The sequence below is a fragment of the Thrips palmi genome, unplaced genomic scaffold (genome assembly GCF_012932325.1).
Source record: "Thrips palmi isolate BJ-2018 unplaced genomic scaffold, TpBJ-2018v1 HiC_scaffold_8, whole genome shotgun sequence".
NCBI classification, from domain to species: domain Eukaryota; kingdom Metazoa; phylum Arthropoda; class Insecta; order Thysanoptera; family Thripidae; genus Thrips; species Thrips palmi.
Window position 1 is genome coordinate 3076247 of NW_023144635.1, and position 19720 is coordinate 3095966.

The window sequence follows — 19720 nt, forward strand, 5'->3', positions numbered from 1 at the left end:
CACCCCACTTCGCCGCCGATTGTTGCCTAGGCGCTTCGCGCAGCTGGGAGCTGGACACGGCTGATCCGGCACTCGCGGAGGTTCGGGAAGGCCCTCGCTGCCCGCCCCGCAAGCCCCGCATGCTGGCCGCGGCCCGACGGTCCGTCCATCTCTCTCGCACTCATTCATATGGGCGAGTCCGCTCAGCCGGCTGCAGATTGCCACCGCGCCGCTGGGCGGCCGGCTCAAACTTCACACGTCCCTCGACTGCGACGCGCCCCGATCTTCTATCTCTCTCTATCGTTGTCCGCCCCGGGTTTGCTACCAGTCTTAGACCCCTGATTTGTGGTCGCTCAGTTTCGACGGAGCAGAACGAAGCCAGCGCCCCGATATGAGCCCCCCCCCCTCTCGATCTCCCATCTCGTTTCTCTCGCCGTTGTGTGAACGAGAGGCCCAAAACCGATGTGTGGAATGTGGGCGAAGGCATCTGTCCAAAGAGGCCCTCTTCAGACGAGTGTCACTGCCTCGGCCAGGCCCGCCAGCCCCGTCGTCAGAGACGAACGCACGCACAGCCACCGGCTGGCGCTCGGCTTGCTGCCGGACGGAAACCTCGCACCCCTTCCGTGCGGACGCGCTCTCGCCTCCCAAGCTTCGCCCTCGCCTCCCTCCCAAGCTTTGCCCTTTGTCTCTTCGCTTTGGCTGCAAGCTTTGTGCCTTCTTACTTCCATTGCGTAGGCTTTGCGTCGTAGCCTTGCGTCGTCGTAGCCTGCGCAGGCTGCCGCGCTCAGCTCAACAAGCTCATTGCGTACGACTGCGTTCGCTGTCTCGTCGCGCGGCGTGGCTTCCGTGCCTTCTTGCTTGTGTTGCTTGGGCCAGTCGTTAGACTGCGAGAACTTCTTGGATGCCTGGACTTCGCCACTGTGCTAACGTTATTCTTTCTTCTTGCAGGACGCTCCGCTCACCAGGCATATGTTCGCCGCCAACAGATGGCATTTAACGGTTTTCCGGGGATCCAGGTGGTGGAGCTGGGAGCGTCGCATCGAGGTATGCAGTCTTGTCTTGATTCTTCGTCCCAGTCGGGTGACTGTTCCTTGCTTATGCCGAACTTTTTGTTGCAGCTATGTATGAGCTAATTGCTACTTGTGAAGTGGACGCCACCGGCACGGAGGGCGAGTGGATGCCTACGGCCAACCTTCCCGGATACGCCCCTACGCCCCGCAAAATGAAGTGCGAGTTCTGTGCCGCCCCTCTCAATGACTTCAGGCACAAGGCGATCCACATCAGACGATCGTGCCGCCAGTTTAACCACAATGAGTAAGTCGCCCGTCGCCTCCCCTTTTAAATTCGGTTTGCCTTGCACTAACAATGTCTTCTGTTTCAGTCCCTTGCAAGTGGCCATTTACAACAACTTCGCCAGGTACTTGCGGGCATACTGCGGGACTAATCTCAGCGAGCTGCCGGTTCCGGGCGAGGCGCCCCCTGACCTCGAGGAAGCCCTGCAGACTACGCTGGACAACCAGGTCAAGCGGGGTCAGTTGGCCACGGCGGCGGCTGCCCCGCTCGGCCACCCGAATGAGCATCTGTAAGTCAGAGTGAGCTTAGCCCCGGGCTTGCCCGGCGTGCCCCATGTTTCCAAGTGACACATCTCAACCGTCCGTTCTGCTTGCAGGGCTGAATTGGAGGCTGACGTGGAGGAGAGCAGCCGGGCACTGTTTCAAGCCGTGAGGAATTCAGTCATAGCTGCGCGGGATGTTAACGAGGAGTGAGTATCCGGTGAAGTATGAAAGACGTGGTTGGCCGGTCGGCGCCCCAAGAAAGTGAATTTTAACTTGCCTTTCCTCCTTCCAGTGATATGTACGGGGAGATGCGCGATGTGAAGGCACTCACCAGGGACTTCGGACAAGCAGTCTTGGCCCTCTTCCACGAGGCTAGAAGGTAAGCTGGATAGTCATCGTGCTAGCTCAAGTCTTCTGAACTTGGTGAGCTTAATTGTGTTTCTTTCACAGGGTCAGGGACATGGAGGAGGAAGACGACGATGACGACGATGACGACGACGACGACGACAACGGTGGCAACAACAACAACAACGGTGGCAACAACAACAACGGTGGCAACGGTGGCGGCAACAACAACAACGGTGGCGGCAACAACAACAACGGTGGCAACGGTGGCGGCAACAACAACAACGGTGGCAACAACAACAACAACACCACCACCACCACCTCCTCCTCCTCCAACACCAACAACAACAACCACCACCACCACCACCACCACCACCACCACCACTACTCAACGCCCTTCGTCGTCGAAGTCCTGCACCTCAGGCCCGTCGTCGTCGAAGTCCTGCACCTCAGGCCCGTCGTCGTCGAAGTCCTGCACCTCAGGCCCGTCGTCGTCGAAGTCCTGCACCTCAGGCCCGTCGTCATTCCACCCTTCGGGCTCAAGCACGCCAACGTCAACGCGTCGTAGCCTGAATGTAACAAGTTACTCACTAAAGAGCTTGGACTACACGTGCATGGAGTAAGTTATTCGTTTCAGTTGTCACTAGGTGAACTATTCGAAATACTCGGTGGTATTTATCTATTTTTCTTGTTTTAGTTTCAGTTTACCATCTTCCGCAAAGAGAGAGAAAAGGCGGCGTGAGGAGAAGGACGACGACGAGGAGGAGGAGGAGGAGCAGCAGCCAGGCCCGCGCACTCCGACCCCTCCCCCACGCAAGCGGCGGCGTCCGAGGCGTGATGACGACGACCCGCCCGCTCCCGCGCTTCCGAAGAGGGTGTCAAGACGCCCCAACTTTTACGGGGTTGCTCCCAACTAATTTTGACTGACATGGACATCATCTACCAAGCGAGGAACATGAAATTTAAAGGTATGTACATTGCTTCCTGTGTCGCACTCACAACTGCTTCTTCTTTAAAAAGGGATTCCGTCTGTATCACATTTATTAGCTATGAGCCATTACTCGCAATGAGTCGGGGGCCTAGGTTAGGGAGCTGTAAAGGCTCGGTCAGTGTGGCCGTGCCCGACCGTTCCTTTCGCTGGTTTCGCTCTAGGGCTCTCAGAACCTTTGTGGACCGGGCCGCAGCCCCGGGGCCCCTCGCTGTCCCTCAGCGCGGTGCGGTGACCGCAACACCTCCCCCTCCCACACCCCCACCCCCTCTCCATCGGAGTCGTAAGTGAATGCAATACATATTGCAAACGGTATACTAACTGTATACAGTGTCACAGTGATATCAAGTATCAAGTGACACGATGGTAGGGTGCGCCCGCTTCTTTGCCTAAGCCAAGCCTTTAATCTGAGTTCCAGCCTGATCCACGATTTCCTTTCTCAATCAACAAGCGTGACCTTGCACAGCTGTAGCGTAGCTTCCACCAAAGGTCTATTTTTTTTAAAAGAGGCCTTTTTTAATTATTGATTTGCTTTTCTTGTTTTGCAGGTAATATATAAGATGCTACAACAAAGCTCCACTGATAAATTCTATCCACGCTAACCAATGTCCGTCACTGTTAAGAAATTCTTAATGTCAATTGAAGAAGGTTAAATTTCTTCTGAGCTTTTCCTCGCTGGTTTGAGAATGGTGCCAATTCTGTAAGTAACACTTCTTCTGTTTTCTGAAGCATTTTCTGGTTGTTGTCTCAGAATCGTTTCTTCAATTTTATCATTTTTATTTCAGACCATTCTGGTAGTTCGTTTATTTGGTTAATGTCGCTAACCAATGTCCAAGTCACTGTTCAGAAATTCTTTATGTCAATTGAAGGAAGGTTAAATTTCTTCTGAGCTTTTCCTCTCTGGTTTGAGAATGGTGCCAATTCTGTGAGTAACACTTTTTTTTTTCTGACGTATATTCTGGTTGTTGTCTCAGAATCGTTTCTTCAATTTTATCATTTTTATTTCAGACCATTATCTGGTAGTTCGTTTATTTGGTTAATGTTGCTAACCAATGTCCAAGTCACTGTTCAAAAATTCTTGATGTCAATTGAAGAAGGTTGAATTTCTTCTGAGCTTTTCCTGTCTGGTTTGAGAATGGTGCGAATTCTGTAAGTAACACTTCTTCTGTTTTCTGACGTATTTTCTGGTGGTTGTCTCAGAATCGTTTCTTCAATTTTATCATTTTTATTTCAGACCATTATCTGGTAGTTCGTTTATTTGGTTAATGTCGCTAACCAATGTCCAAGTCACTGTTAAGAAATTCTTAATGTCAATTGAAGGAAGGTTAAATTTCTTCTGAGCTTTTCCTCTCTGGTTTGAGAATGGTGCCAATTCTGTGAGTAACACTTTTTTTTTTCTGACGTATATTCTGGTTGTTGTCTCAGAATCGTTTCTTCAATTTTATCATTTTTATTTCAGACCATTATCTGGTAGTTCGTTTATTTGGTTAATGTTGCTAACCAATGTCCAAGTCACTGTTCAAAAATTCTTAATGTCAATTGAAGGAAGGTTAAATTTCTTCTGAGCTTTTCCTCTCTGGTTTGAGAATGGTGCCAATTCTGTAAGTAACATACTTCATTTGTTTTCTAATATATTATCTGGTTCTTATGGCTTTTTCATGCAAAGTTACTTCAATTTTACTTTTTTTTTTGTTACAGAGCAGTATATTGGACCATCTTCAGAGGTCAATTGAGGGAACTGCTTTAATCCATAATATGGTCTCTCTTGAGTATTCTGCCAATGACACATACACCGTTCTGATGTTCGGGAATGGCTGTAATTGTTGACCAAGGTAATGAATGGTAAGTGTCGCCTGCCAACTGTTTCGATCAGAAACATGAAGCCATCTAATTTTGTCCATGTACTAACTCTACTTGTGGTCTTTCTTTCTTTAATATTTGTCCCCTTTTGTTGGTTCAGATTTAGTGGTAGTGTTTTAGGCTGGATTTGGTTGACCAATGATGGATGCCTATTTCACACGCCCTTTCTTTAAACCACACGGAGTCCTCATTCTTGTCCTAACTCAAGTCAATGGTCAAGACTGTGTGGAAGAAACGCAATTCAGCTGATCAAGTTAAGAAAGCCTGCAGTTGTTGAGTGAAAAGTGTCCTTGCCCAAACTGCTCTATTGTGCTCTGGATGAGGATGTTCAATATTATGTTAATCTTCTGAAGCAATTGCATTAAGAGCTTGCACTTAGTTATTATTGTGTTTGGTAAGAGGTGCATTCAATACTGGCTCTTGTTAATGATTGAGAATGGCATTTGACTAGGTTCCTAAATTCTAGAGCTGTTGCTCTTAGATTTGATCTTCTAATTCTCGATGGTATCTTGCCCAAAATTACCTCCGGATCAGTCTTTACTCGGAAACTCCAACTCAAATTTTGTTGTGTTTGTTGTAGTTAACCATATTCAAACAGAGTCAAATTTACAAATATTGACAGTTCGTCCCGATGTCCTTGATCTGCTGATGTTTAGCAGAACAGCAGGTTCATTTTGCGACACTTTTCCACCCAACGTGAGCATTATAGTACGGAATATTCACATCAGTCCATTTTCCTTTCCATCATTCGAAACCCTTAAGAACAGTCTAGTATTCATGTCTTGTTTCTTCGTGCCCATTCTAAGAGTGTTCAAGCCTTTCTCAATTTCTCGCCTTCAAAGAGAAGCACGTTGGTTGTTACAGCGCTTTAATTTTAGGATACATAGAGTTTGGTTGACTCGCTTGTCTTAAACTTAATGATAGTATCCGTGTGAAAGGGCGCCATTTCTCATGGATACTCTTGACAAATTTTTTGGAAGAACATGAAGCTGTGTTGGGGATGTATGAATGAATGTATGAGCTAGTCTGATTTCAAGTATGTCTGATAACATGTGTGAGAGAGATGGTGGTGGTATTATAGTCACACAGCTTGGGGCCCCGTGTGTTTAGATGGTGGCATTTTATGTGTTTTGTATTTTGTGTGCTTCAATGTTCTTCTAAAAATTTGTTTGAAAACTGCGAGTTGAAGTAGGAGTTAGACAGGCGCGGATTCAGAGGAGGGGGATAGGACTAATTACCCTGAGGTAGCTTAGGTAGCTTCGGACTCAAAGGTAGCTTAGGTACTAGGAAGGCCGCCTGGAAGATAGGCAACAAGCACTATTTAGCTCCTGTAAGCAGGCAACAAGTATTGCTTCTTCACCCCCTCCATAGGAAAATTCTGGATCCGCGCCTGGAGTTCGGAGATTATCCAGATTATGCAATTGCCTATTCGGGCTATCCAGTTTGCAATGATCGTATTTGAGCCCCCCTGCTCTGTTGATTGGATGGAAAATGCAGCCGAGTATTTGAGTGAACGCACAGACTTGGTGGCGTCCTCTCAAGCCTGCATTGATCAAGCGCCATAGAATCTCTGAACATGTGGCAAATGAATGTGGCACCCTCACTGCATTTGTGCGTTAGAACCTGTGTTACTGAGAGTAACATTTTGAAGCTGGTCCTTCCTGAAGGCCCCTATCTTTTTAGTATAGCTGTCCCTTAATTACCCAGCTTATGATTCTACCGTTTCCATGATATGCGTTTTGACAATTGTTCATGGGCTGAACACTTCTTCCTCTTTTTAAGTCTGTTGATCACTTTCTACCTGTCCAATGTCATGCTCACTTTCATGTCACTGAAAGTCACTGCGTCACAGAACCTCATGATTTACTCACATTCGCCCCCTTCTGCCGATGGCTGCATCCCTTTTGATTAAGAAGTGTAATTCATTGTCATTTTCTTAATATTTGGCCCTTCCAATGGAATTTTAGGATCCAGGCCCCCCCCGCCCCGAATTATGAATTTCGACTCTGTTTGTTTATGATGCATTTCTCTCTTTTTCTCCTTTTCCCCTTTGTTAAATCATGTGCTGGTGCTTATTTATATGCTTAGTTTTGTGGATATTATGTGCCTCTGGATTTTAAATGTAAATTCTGACCTGGAGGATAAGGGCAAGCATTGAATTCAGTACAATACAATATTGTTGTAAAAGCCAGTTAGATGAGCCTTTGTTGGATCCTCTCTTCCATTCACTCTGATGCTAGTGTTAGTCAACTCCTTATGCTTCTTCAGTTTCATTTTATTTTGAAATGTTATGTGCGCAAGTCAGACAGGAATGTTTTTGTGTATGTTTAGCCTGTACTCTTACAATGTTAGTTTGTAGCAACCAAACTTGTTCAATAATAGCTTTGTTGAGGAGAAATGAAAATGTTATAGCTAAGGTTATTTTATTATTATTTTTTTACGTCCATAGAGCTGAACTTGGCCTGCGTCACAGGCGGTGCAGATGCATAGCTTCCTGAAACTTCAATTTGTATCGGAATTTTGATTGTTAATTCCCATTCTAGGCATGTTGATGTGCAGGCATTCAGCAAGCGAGTAACATTGTAGAAGCCATTCATAAAAACCTCTGTTGATGCCTCTCTCAGGTGTAAGTGTGAACTCTCCATGGTTCTTGTAAGGAAGTTTCGTTTTATCTAGGAATGTATCATGCTCGAGTTGGGCAGGAATAGATTTTGGTGTATGATGAGCTTGCACTCATACAATATCAGTTCTTTGTTAATTGCAATGGTGTATTGCTCTTTGAGTGAAATGTTTACTTATATTCCTTAAGTTTCTTGATTAGTTTAATTCAATTGAGAATTAATGTTTGTGACAAAGAAGGGTGTTCCTCATGTATGTCGCTGCTTTTATTCCTTTTACCTTTTAATGTCGATGTATTCTTAATATCTTCATTTCAAACTTTGGGTCCTGTTTGTATTTTGTGTATTGTTACATAAGTTACTAGAACGCCAATATTGTCTGTACAATATTGCATTTGCTTATTCCTGTCATAGTTTATCTTTTTTGCTTTTCTTGTTTTTGTGTTGGTTGAGTTCTGTACTATTTAAGTTAGGATTTGTCTGTAAATTTGATGGTAGGCAACTATATGTATGTGTATTACTGTTGCAATGCTGTAGCAGTTTTTATTAAGATCAAATGGTGTAAAACTGATTTTTAAAAAAAATCAAAGAGGCGTATTGTTTCACAAAAAATATTAGTGATGGGAAAAAATTGTCAAAAAAAAAAAAGTAAAAAGAGCCCTTGAAAAAAAGAAAAGTCAGAAAAAAAAATTGTTGAAAAGTAAAACCTAAAAGAGAATAAAGAAACTGTACAAAAAAATAAGAGTTTTGAAAAAATTACAAAGGAAAATAATTATAAAAAAAGAAAGTGTAGTGGTTTGCATTTCGTCTTCGAGGTAGTTCAACACTTCATCAGCGCTACTAGGCCTGAGCAGACCTGTAAGCAACTACAACAGACTCAGGACTCAGACTGCAAGACTCCAGCACATCAGTTAAAAAGGTAAGCAGCCATTTTGTATGCTTTCACCTTCTTTGATTTCTTGTTTTCCTGTGTGGCAAGAACTGACTTCTATTTTGTTTTTTTTTCCCCTAGTTGATAGGACCGTCTCTGACCCTGATTTAGACCTTCATGAATTTTATCACATTGAAACAATTCAAGTTCTATTGTCTTCAGTTGATAAGCCTATATGCCTACGTAATGAACGACTTTCAATACGTTAAATTTGTTTTTGACTTCCGATATGTGAATTCATTGAGACTTTTCATAATGTAAGTAAGAAGTTCTTTTCTTGTTTCTTTATCCGTTTATACTGTACTTGTGTGTTTTATACTAACTTTTGTATTTTTTGTTTCTTGCCGATGACAGAAGTCGGGTTGATCACAACATGTGACCGTGTTTTGGAACATAAAAGAAATGAATTGATTGATGGGAAAAATGAGAGCAACTAAAAATCTACGCATCCAACAAGCCACTGAGCTTACACGCCCAAAGTTGTCTGTTCAAAGGTAAGGTTGTCCTCCCTTAAGCTTTGTAGCAGTCCAGTTTTTAAGCATTACTCATGACTAGTCTTCAGGTTCCATTTGAAATCTTAGTGTCCGACCAGTGTCTACAGGTTGCCTTCTTTATTTTCAGGTTGTCTTCCTGCCTCTCTGCCATTGAATTTGTGTGGAGGCCATGAACGTGCCTGGTAGTGTGTGGCAGGCATCCCATACCAGGAACAACATCTGTAGCGGAGATAGCCAATAATTGCTTTGAATCTTCAAACCACATGGAGTGTTGTTAGCCTGGCAATAGCAACTACATGGCCTGCTGTCCTTTGCTGTGGTGGTGTTCTGCCTATGGATGTGACTGCTGCCATTGCCATCATCCAGACTAAGAACAGCATCATGTTCGTCGATTGGTTGACCTATTATGTTGAAGGTGGGCATTAACTAGAAGGCCTCTACCGTCGTGTGTGGTGTTGGCCAGAAATGCACTTATTTGCTGCGTCATGCTGGAAGAAGGAAAGGCTTTGGTTCATCAATACCTGCTGGGTGCCTTTTTCACACACCCCTTTCTGCTCTTCTGAAATTGTAAGTAAAATACTCCCTTAAATTATGTGTTTTCTGGTTCTCTTAATCCTTTCATGAATAGTTTCTTCAATTTTATCTGTTTTATTACAGACCAGCAGTTTGTAGTGACTTGGAGTCACTAATGGAGAATTCGATCAAAGTCGATTAAAGAAAATAAAATTTCTTCTGATGTTTTGGACCATCTTGATTACAGAGGTCTATTGAGGGAATTCTCTTTCTTGCTATCAAGGGACCTCTTTAATCCATCGTATGGTGTCTTTTGAGTATTGTGCCAATGGCACACTGTTCTGGTGTTTGGTAATGGCTGCATTTGTTGACAACCATAAAAAATGGTGAGTGTCACCTGCCGCCTGCTTTGATCAGAAACAAGGAGCCCTCTAATTTTTTCCTGGATGTATTTACTTTATTTATGGCTTTGCTTAACGTTTGTCTCTTTTTGTCCTAGGTTCAGGTTTAGTGGCCATGTTGAAGGGCTGGGTTTGGTTCACCAATATCTTCTGCATGTCTCTTTCAAACGCCCTTTCTGCAAAGCACTTTTGAGATTGTAAGTAAAATCTTTTGATTTTAATGTTTTTTCTGGTTGTCATAATCCTTTCATGAATAATTTCTTTAATTTTATCTTATTTTATTACAGTTAGTGGGCCGTGTTGAAGGGCTGGGTTTGGTTTACCAATACCTTCTGGATGGCTGTTTGAAACGCCATTTCTTCAAACCACACAGAGTCCATTGTCATCCTAACTCAAGTCAATGGCCAAACGCTGTGGAAGAAACGCAATTAAGCTCATCTAGCTGAAGAAGACTTGGCTAGCACTTGATCACTATCCAGCTTACCCTTTGGCCTCGTTAGAGGGCCAGGACTGATTCACTGGATACTTCGGCCTCGGTGGCGTCCCGCGCAGCCATCTTGTCGATGTCAGTCGAATTTAGTTGGCGGCAACCCCATTAGATCACCCAGTGACAACTGAAACGACTAGCTTACTCCATGCACGTGTACTCCAGACTCTTGAGCGAGTAATTGGTCATATTGGAGCTGGTGGAGGGGTGGCTGGTGAATTGAAGAAGGTTGAATTTCTTCTGAGCTTTTCCTCTCTGGTTTGAGAATGGTGCCAATTCTGTAAGTAACACTTCTTCTGGTTTCTGAAGCATTTTCTGGTGGTTGTCTCAGAATCGTTTCTTCAATTTTATCATTTTTATTTCAGACCATTATCTGGTAGTTCGTTTATTTGGTTAATGTCGCTAACCAATGTCCAAGTCACTGTTCAAAAATTCTTAATGTCAATTGAAGAAGGTTGAATTTCTTCTGAGCTTTTCCTCTCTGGTTTGAGAATGGTGCGAATTCTGTAAGTAACACTTCTTCTGTTTTCTGAAGTATTTTCTGGTGGTTGTCTCAGAATCGTTTCTTCAATTTTATCATTTTTATTTCAGACCATTATCTGGTAGTTCGTTTATTTGGTTAATGTCGCTAACCAATGTCCAAGTCACTGTTTAATTCTAAATGTCAATTGAAGAACGTTGAAGAGGTCCAGGACTGCTTGTCCAAACTCCCTGGTGAGGGCCTTCACGTCGCGCATCTCCCTGTACATCCCACTGGAAGGAGGTCCTCGTTGACATCCCGCGCAGCTATAACAGAGTTTCTCATGGCTTGAATTAGTGCTCGGCTGCTCTCCTCCACGTCGGCCTCCAATTCAGCCATGCAAGCAGAATGGGCAGCAGCCGCCGCCGTGGCCAGCTGACCCTGCTTGACCTGGTTGTCCAGCGTAGTCTGCAGGGTTTCCTCGAGGTCATGGGGCGCCTCGCCTGGAACCGGCAGCTCACTGAGATTAGTCCCGCAGTAGGCCCGCAAGTACCTGGCGAAGTTGTTGTAGATGGCCACTTGCAAGGGACTGAAACAGAAGACATTGTGGTTAAACTGGCGGCACGCTCGTCTGATGTGGATCGCCTTGTGCCTGAAGTCATTGAGAGGGGTGGCACAGAACTCGCACTTCATTTTGCCTGGTGTAGGGGCACATCCGGGCAGGTTGGCCGTGGGCATTCCATTCGCCCTCCGTGCCGGTGACGTCCACTTCACAAGTTGCAATTAGCTCATACATAGCACGGTGAGACGCTCCCAGCTCCACCACCTGGATCCTCGGAAAGTTGTTAAACGCCATCTGCTGGCGGCGAACATACGCCTGGTGAGCGGAGCGTCCTCTAGTAGAAAAATGTTGAGCAACCTCACTAAGTAACAGTGAAAGGCTCATGCTTGATGAAACCGTTTGCTGAACATCCATCCTTGAACCTTTATCTTGGACGGACATGCCTTGAAAATGATTTGCTCTGACACTTCAGCGCCAAGACTATGGTGAGTTTCTTTTTACTAAAGTTGAGTTTCCGTTAATGCTTTGTGTGGTTCTTACGCTCTCCTGTTTGTCTTGCAGCCTTTATGGTTCGTCACTGCAGTGATGAAGTGGCAGCTCACAAGCCGCTAGGCCATTGTTTTGCATGGCTTGCCTGTTCATGAATGGAAAAGTGTCTGTTCCTGAAATGTGCAGTACCATTGACAATTGGACTTGAATGGCCTCTGACTTCGGAGTGATAATTTATTTGTTTTTGCTGTGGTGGTCAAAACTCAAATATCACTTGGTAGCTCTAGTACATTTGTGTCTATGGTGGTATGAAACTCAAATGGAAAGAAGCTGAAGCTTCAGCTGCTGTTGATCCTCTACTAGCTAGTACCTAGGTAAGTGGTTTTATTCTTCCTGACTTTCTTTGGCCCATTTTTCCATTGATAACTTTTCTGTTTATCACGTGTACTTGTTACAGATGCCAAAACTCATTAGTCCCTGGTCACGACAACCTGGCCAGGTCACTACGGTATTAGTGCACTGGTATGTTGGAGACGTGTGGGAGGAGGTGACCGGGCTGCTTTACGGAAGGAATATGGAGGGTCAGCATCAACAGAGTTGATGATGATGATGAAGGTGGTGAGGAGTATTGAAGACTAACTGCTTGTGGTGCTAAACCACGTATGTCTGAAGGAATCATACCTGTAATACGCTGTGGGTAAGCACTTCAAATCCTTTAATGTATAAGGCTCACAATTAATCATAAATACTGTTCATTTCATAGGTATTTCTTGTGCTTTTCAGAGAGACGATATGGAGTCACTTTGCGTTTTGTGATTAACCATTTGAGGGGCCGCTCTGTTTGCCAATGAGTTATTTCACATTCCTGGTTGGGGTAACTTTCAATTCAAATTGCATTGAAATGCCAGCCATATTTATTATTGGAAGTCTGTGGAAGGTCTGATTATGACATAGAAGACCCTCTAACTTCGAGATGTTGCTGCTAATGGGGTGCCAGGTAATCATTTTTCCTTTTTTTTTTTTGATTGTTTTTCTAGGGTATACATTTTATAAAACAATAATTTTTGTCTTGTACTAAAATTTTAACCGTGGTTTTCTTCTTTTTCCAGGGGAATCTAAATATCCAACTTAACTGCTGAGGAAAACTGGTATTCGGATATGATGTCCATAGAAGCTAGATCAATGAAGTGGTGAAGATTTTTGATACTGCGACAACAAATTTTCTCGTTTGTGGTGGTATTAACACCTCACTATTTTTTGAGGTTGCGAGCTTACTTCATAGTGATCATTTATTTGTCAAGGCAGCTGTAGTACATGGAAAGATGCTGGCCTTAGGCCCATGTCAAGGCACCTGTACTGTGTAGAATTGTTTTTCTTGCTATCTCTCTTTTTCTCCTTTTTCACTTTGCTGTTAAATTATGTGCTGGTGCTTATTTATATGCTTAGTTTCGTGGACATTATGTGCCTCTGGATTTTAAATGTAAATTCTGACCTGGAGGATAAGGGCAAGCATTGAATTCAGTACAATACAATATTGTTGTAAAAGCCAGTTAGATGAGCCTTTGTTGAAGCTTCTCTTCCATTCACTTTGATGCTAGTGTTTGCCAACTGCTCATGCTTCTTGAAAGGCAGTTATATTTTATGTGTGCAAGTCAGACAGGAACGTTCTGGTGTATGTTTAGCCTGTACTCGTACAATGCTAGTTGTACAATGTTAGTTCCTTCTTAATTATTTGTGATGCTGTGTTGTATTTTTGAGTGGTATGTTGGAACTTTTTTTATTACTCTGTCGGTTCTGTTCATGGCACTATTGCAATAGTGTCTCCTTTATGGAGAAATGGAAAAGTTAAAACTTGGCTGCGTTGCAGGCAGCACAGATGGTCAGTTTTCTGAAACTATAATTTGTATCGGAATTTTGATTGCAAATTCCTATCCTAGGCATGTTGATGTGCCAGCATTCAGCAAGTGAGCAATATTGTATATGCCAATTATATAAGCCTCTGTTGAAGTGCCTCTTAAATGCAAGTGTGAACTCCTCATGGTTCTTGTAAGGAAGTTCCGTTTTATTTTGGACAGGAATAGATTTTGGAGTATGATGAGCCTGCACTCGTACAATGTCAGCTGTTTGTTAACTGCGATGGTGTATATTGCTCTTTGAGTGAAATTATTCCTCATTCTCGAAGTTTCTTGATGATTTTTTTGTCAATTGAGAAAGATGTTTGCGACAATGAAGGTGTTGTCTTATGTATACCTTTTGCCTTTAAATGTCCATGTGTCCTTAATATTGTCAAACTTTGGATCCTGTTTGTATTTTGTGTACTGTTACATCAGTCACTAGAAGGCTGTTATTGTCTTTGCAGCATTTCATTTGCTTATTCCTTTCATAGTTAATTTGTGCAGCTTGTCTTGTTCTTGTGTTGTTTGAGTTGTGTGATCTCTAAGGTAGGATTTGTATGTAAATATGATGGTAGGCAACGTAAAGTACGTGTACTGTTACAATGCAAAAGCATTTTTATGAAGATCAAATGGTGTATCACTGATCAATAAAGGACACAAAGAAATATTGTTTAGGAATTAATGTTACAGTAACAAAAAAAATGTGAAAAAAAAGTGAAAAGAGCCTTAAAAAAAAGAAACAGGCCAAATAAAAAAATTGTTTAAAAAGAATGAAAAAAAAGCATAGTGTTCATTTCTGTTTTTGTTTTTGAGACTTATAAGGCAGTTGAACACGGCACATCAGTTAAGGTAAGCAGTAATTTTGTATCCCAATAGCCTCATTGAATTCTTTTTCCTGTGTGCCAAGGACTGACTTCTATTTTGTTTGTTTCCCTCTTGTTGATTAGACGAGATCTGACCCTGCTTTAGACCTTCATGAATTTTTTCAGGCTGAAACAATTTAAGTTTTATTGCCTTGCAGTAGACAATCTTATTTGCCTGTTTAATGGACAACTTGCAAGACGTTATGATTGTTTTCGACTGACAATACTTGAAGGCATTGAGCCTTCTCATAATGTAAGTAAGCAGTTCTGTTGTTTCTTTACCCGTTTATATCGTACTTGTGTGTAATATATCAACTTTTGTAATTTTTGTTTCGTGCCGATGACAGAAGTGGGGTCGATCATGTTGATATACCAACATGTGACCGTGATTTGGAACTTGAAATAAGTGAATTGCTTGATGAGAAAAATCAGCAACTCCAAATATGGGCATCCATCGCGCCACTGAGCCGACACTCTCGCGATTGCCTGTTCAAAGGTAAGGTTGTCCTTAACTTACTTGTCTTAAAGTTCCATTCAAATTCTCAGTGTCCGACCAGTTTCCACAGGTTGTCTTTTTTATTTTCAGGATGTCTTCCTGGCTCTCTGGCAATGTTTTGTGCGTGGAGATCATAAGTGCCTGGCTCTGTGTGTCAAGGCAGCTGTAGTTTGTAGAATTGTTTTTCTTGCTATCAAGGGACCTCTTCAATTCGTACTATGGTCTCTTTGGTTATTCTGCCAATGACACGTACACAGTTCTGGTGTTCGGCAATGACTGCGTCTTTTGACAACCATCCTGAATGGTAAGCCACCTGCCAACTGTTTTGAACTGAAACATGAAGCCATGTTATTTTTTCCACGTATTAACTTTATTTGTGGTCTTTCTTTTCTTAATAATTTGCCTCGTTTTGTTATAGGATGCGGTTTAGTGGCTGTGTTGTAGGGCTGGTTTTGGTTCTTGAATTCAACTAAATTCGAGTCACTGATAACGATTCCATCAAAGCTTACTGTGGATGAAATAAAATGAAATTTCTTCTGAGGTTTTGGACCTCACATTTGCTGTGATGAGGAGATTTTCCGACAGGTGATGAAAAGAAAGCTTAAACCTGGAGGACAGAATGTGACAGTGTCTCAAGTCTCGTTCCCATTCTGATACTGTAAGTAAACTTTTTGTTTTGTTTTCTAGTGTATTTTCTGGTTGTGATAATGCTTTCATGAATAGTTTCTTTAATCGTACTCTTTTTATTACAGACGAGTATCTCGTATTTAGTTTCATTTTGGTTTCATTCATAACCAAGTCTATAAGTAATAGAGGGATTCCATCAACTCTATTTAATGATGATGCAATATCTTCGCTTGTTTGTACAATCTGTCTTTGTTCAAGTCTCCTTCCAATTCTGATATTGTAAGTAATCTACTTGTCTTGTTTTCTAGTGTAGTTTCTGGTATGTTGACAAAACTCCTTGAAACTAGATCTTCACAAATTTCTCTTCTTTTTGCAGATGCCAAAGCCTATCCGTCAAGACCCTGGAAGTCTAAGCAACTTGCATTCGTGTTTTTCTCTTCCAGTTGGCAAACAGAAAGTTTTCTTCAGCTAGCACCAGCCTATAGACAGCCTAAATGCTCCAAGAAGTTTCAATAACTGATAAATTAGGGCAGGAGGCTTCATCATTTGAACCAAATGGCACACTCAGATTGTGATGAGTAAATATGTAAGTATGATGTGCTCTATGTACGTTTGCCAGTTTTTTGCCCCATGCTTTGTTTCTTATTGTTCATTACATCCCCAGGTGCATGTATTCACCATATCAGGTGCCATGCTGGTCAAGAGAGCGTGCACACACTTCGGTGAATGCCGTGCTTGGGAGTCTGAATCTCACTGCTTCACTATGCCAGTCATTCAAGAGTGGAGTCCTGGCTGCTTCGAACCAATCTGAGAAGAGCATCACGTTGAGCAGCTTGTCAAGTCACCTGCTTTTGTTCTATTGTGAGTTAGGATATATCCTAGTACTGTATATTCTGAGAGTGGCGGACAAGAGTTAAGTGTCCATGCCATAATTGCACTTTTGTGCACTGGATGAGGATGTTCAATATTATGTTAATCTTTTGAACGAATTTCATTATGAGCTTGCTCTCAGTTATTGTGTTTGGCAAGAGCTGCCTTCAAAACTGGCTCTTGTCTATGATTGACAATGGCTTTTTGACTAGGTTTCTAATTTCTAGAGCAGTTGCTAACAAATAGATCTTCTAATTCTCAAAGGTAACTTGCCCAAAATTTCCTCCGGATCAGTCTTTACTCGAAAACCCCAACTCCAATTTTGTTTATTTGTTGTGTATAGTGAACCATATTCAAACAGAGTCTCAAATTTATAGTTTAAATTGACGGTTTGTCCGGTTGTCCCCTTGTTCTGCTGATGTTTAGCAGAACGGCAGGTTCATTTTGTGACACTTTTCCACCCAACGTGAGCATTATAGTAGGGAGAATTCACATCAGTCCATTTTCCTTTTCATCATTCAAAACCCTTTTATTCATGTCTTGTTTCTTAGTGCCCATTCCGACAGTGTTCAAGCCTTTCTTAATTTCGCTCTTTGAAAGAGAAGCACCTTAGTTGTTACAGACCTTTAATTTTAGGATAGATGGAGTTTAGTTGACGCGCTTGTCTTAAACTTAATGATAGTATCCGTGTGAAAGGGCGCCATTTCTCATGGATACTCTTGACAAATTTTTTGGAAGAACATGAAGCTGTGTTGGATGTATGAATGTATGATGTATGTATGATAACATGTGTGAGAGAGGTGGTGGTGGTATTAGTCACACAGCATGGGGCCCCCTGTGTTTAGATGGTGGGGTTTAGTAGTAATTTGTGTGCTTCAATGTTCTTCCAAAAATTTGTTTGAAAACTGCGAGTTGAAGTAGGAGTTAGGCAGGCGCGGATTGAGAGGAAGGGAATAGGATTAATTACCCCCTCCCTTAGGTACTAGAAAGGCCGATGATTTGTGGTCCAACCAATATTAGCAATAGCAATCGCCTGGAAGATAGGCAACGAGCACTAAGTAGCTCCTGTTCGCAGGTAACAAGCACCGGTTCACCCCCTTGACCGCCTTAGGAAAATGCTGGATCCGCGCCTGCAGTTAGGAGGTTATCTAGATTAGACTATTGCCAATTTGGGCTATCCATTTTGCAATGATGGTATTTGAGCCCTCCTGCTCTGTTGATTGGTAGCAAAATGCAGCAGAGTATTTGAGTGAACCCACAGACTTGGTGGCTTCCTCTCAAGCCTGCATTGATCAAGCGCCATAGAATCTCTTAAGATGTGGCAAATGAATGTGGCACTCTCACTGCATTTGTGCGTTGAACCTGTGTTACTAAGAGAAACCCTTTGAGGCCGATGCTTCCTGAAGGCTGTTATGTTTAGTGAAGCTGTCCTCTAATTACCCAGTTAATGATTTTTATGGGCTGAACACTTCTTCCTCTCTCTAGCTCTGGTCACTTTTTACCTGTCCAATGTCTTGCCATCTTTCTCATCACTAAAAGTCACTGCGTCACAGAACCTCATGATTTACTCACATTCGCCCCCTTCTGCCGATGGCTGCATCCCTTTTGATTAGGAAGCGTAATTCAGTGTCATTTTCTTAATATTTGGCCCTTCCAATGGAATTTTAGGAACAAGCCCCCCATGAATTATGAATTTCGACTCTGTTTGTTTATGATGCTTTTCTCTCTTTTTCTCCTTTTCCCCTTTGTTAAATCATGTGCTGGTGCTTATTTATATGCTTAGTTTTGTGGATATTATGTGCCTCTGGATTTTAAATGTAAATTCTGACCTGGAGGATAAGGGCAAGCATTGAATTCAGTACAATACAATAATGTTGTAAAAGCCAGTTAGATGAGCCTTTGTTGAAGCTTCTCTTCCATTCACTTTGATGCTAGTGTTTGTCAACTGCTCATGCTTCTTGAAAGGCAGTTATATTTTATGTGTGCAAGTCAGACAGGAACGTTCTGGTGTATGTTTAGCCTGTACTCGTACAATGCTAGTTGTACAATGTTAGTTCCTTCTTAATTATTTGTGATGCTGTGTTGTATTTTTGAGTGGTATGTTGGAACTTTTTTTAATTACTCTGTCGGTTCTGTTGATGGCACTATTGCAATAGTGGCTCATTTATGGAGAAATGGAAAAGTTAAAACTTGGCTGCGTCAGTTTTCTGAAACTTTGATTTGTATCGGAATTTTGATTGCAAATTCCTATCCTCGGCATGTTGATGTGCCAGCATTCAGCAAGTGAGCAATATTGTATAAGTCGATTATATAAGCCTCTGTTGAAGCGCTTCTTAGATGCAAGTGTGAACTCCTCATGGTTCTTGTTAGGAAGTTCCGTTTTATTTTGGACAGGAATAGATTTTGGTGTATGATGAGCCTGCACTCGTACAATGTCAGCTGTTTGTTAACTGCGATGGTGTATATTGCTCTGTGTGAAATTAGTGAAATTATTCCTCATTCGTGAAGTTTCTTGATGTTTTTTTTGTCAATTGAGAAAGATGCTTGTGACAATGAAGGTGTTGTCTTATGTATACCTTTTGCCTTTAAATGTCCACATTTCCTTATTATTGTCAAACTTTGGATCCTGTTTGTATTTTGTGTACTGTTACATACATCAGTCACTAGAAGGCTGTTATTGTCTTTGCAGCATTTCATTTGCTTATTCCTTTCATAGTTAATTTGTTCAGCTTGTCTTGTTCTTGTGTTGTTTGAGTTGTGTGATATCTAAGGTAGGATTTGTATGTAAATCTGATGGTAGGCAACGTTAAGTTCGTGTATTATTGATACAATAGGTCAAGGTTCCCTTTTTTTAAACCCTGCTAACTGCCTTCTCATTTTTTCATTCTAAATGTAATGCTTATCTGATGACTCTGTCTTTTGTTTCCTATTTTAAAGCGAACATGCTGGTATGTAAATTATTCTGCTGTTTTTCATGGTTGAACTTCTTTTACCCAATACAACGTTGTTTGTTCTGCATGAAGTTTACAGTAAAGAAAACTATTTGTCTCTTGTTTGCACAATATCTCAATTGTTCCTTCACCCACCTGTCAGCTTTGTGCTTGAGCCGTGTAGATCCCTTCAGGGGGTCTTTATGATTTCCTTGGGACAATTTGTGAATCAATCGAATTGTGAAGTAAGACCTCCTTTCATGATCATGCAGTTCTTGCCAAAACTTGCAAAAAGCACGGAGATTGCGACAGTGGTTTCCCCGTCACTCGGCCTGAGCCCGAAGTGTTTTCGAGAT

General features: G+C 42.4%; 1 long non-coding RNA gene across 10 annotated transcripts; it reads left to right on the forward strand.

Moving 5' to 3' along the window:
- Positions 1-2158: 2158 nt before the first annotated feature.
- Positions 2159-19489, forward strand: LOC117653857. Of its 10 annotated transcripts, XR_004588254.1 has the most exons (28): positions 2159-2499; positions 2578-2848; positions 3417-3568; positions 3654-3793; positions 3877-4017; positions 4103-4244; positions 4328-4469; positions 4567-4710; positions 4829-8265; positions 8359-8534; positions 8632-8771; positions 8899-9338; positions 9429-9670; positions 9784-9882; positions 9973-10452; positions 10538-10678; positions 10764-11679; positions 11756-12057; positions 12141-12380; positions 12467-12680; positions 12793-14427; positions 14526-14694; positions 14789-14937; positions 15028-15241; positions 15356-15595; positions 15690-15843; positions 15941-16150; positions 16229-19489. It is a non-coding gene; the product is annotated as an uncharacterized LOC117653857 (long non-coding RNA). The 10 variants fall into 10 exon arrangements; XR_004588262.1 differs by lacking the exon at positions 4328-4469; XR_004588261.1 differs by lacking the exon at positions 4103-4244.
- The last annotated feature ends 231 nt before the right edge of the window (positions 19490-19720 follow it).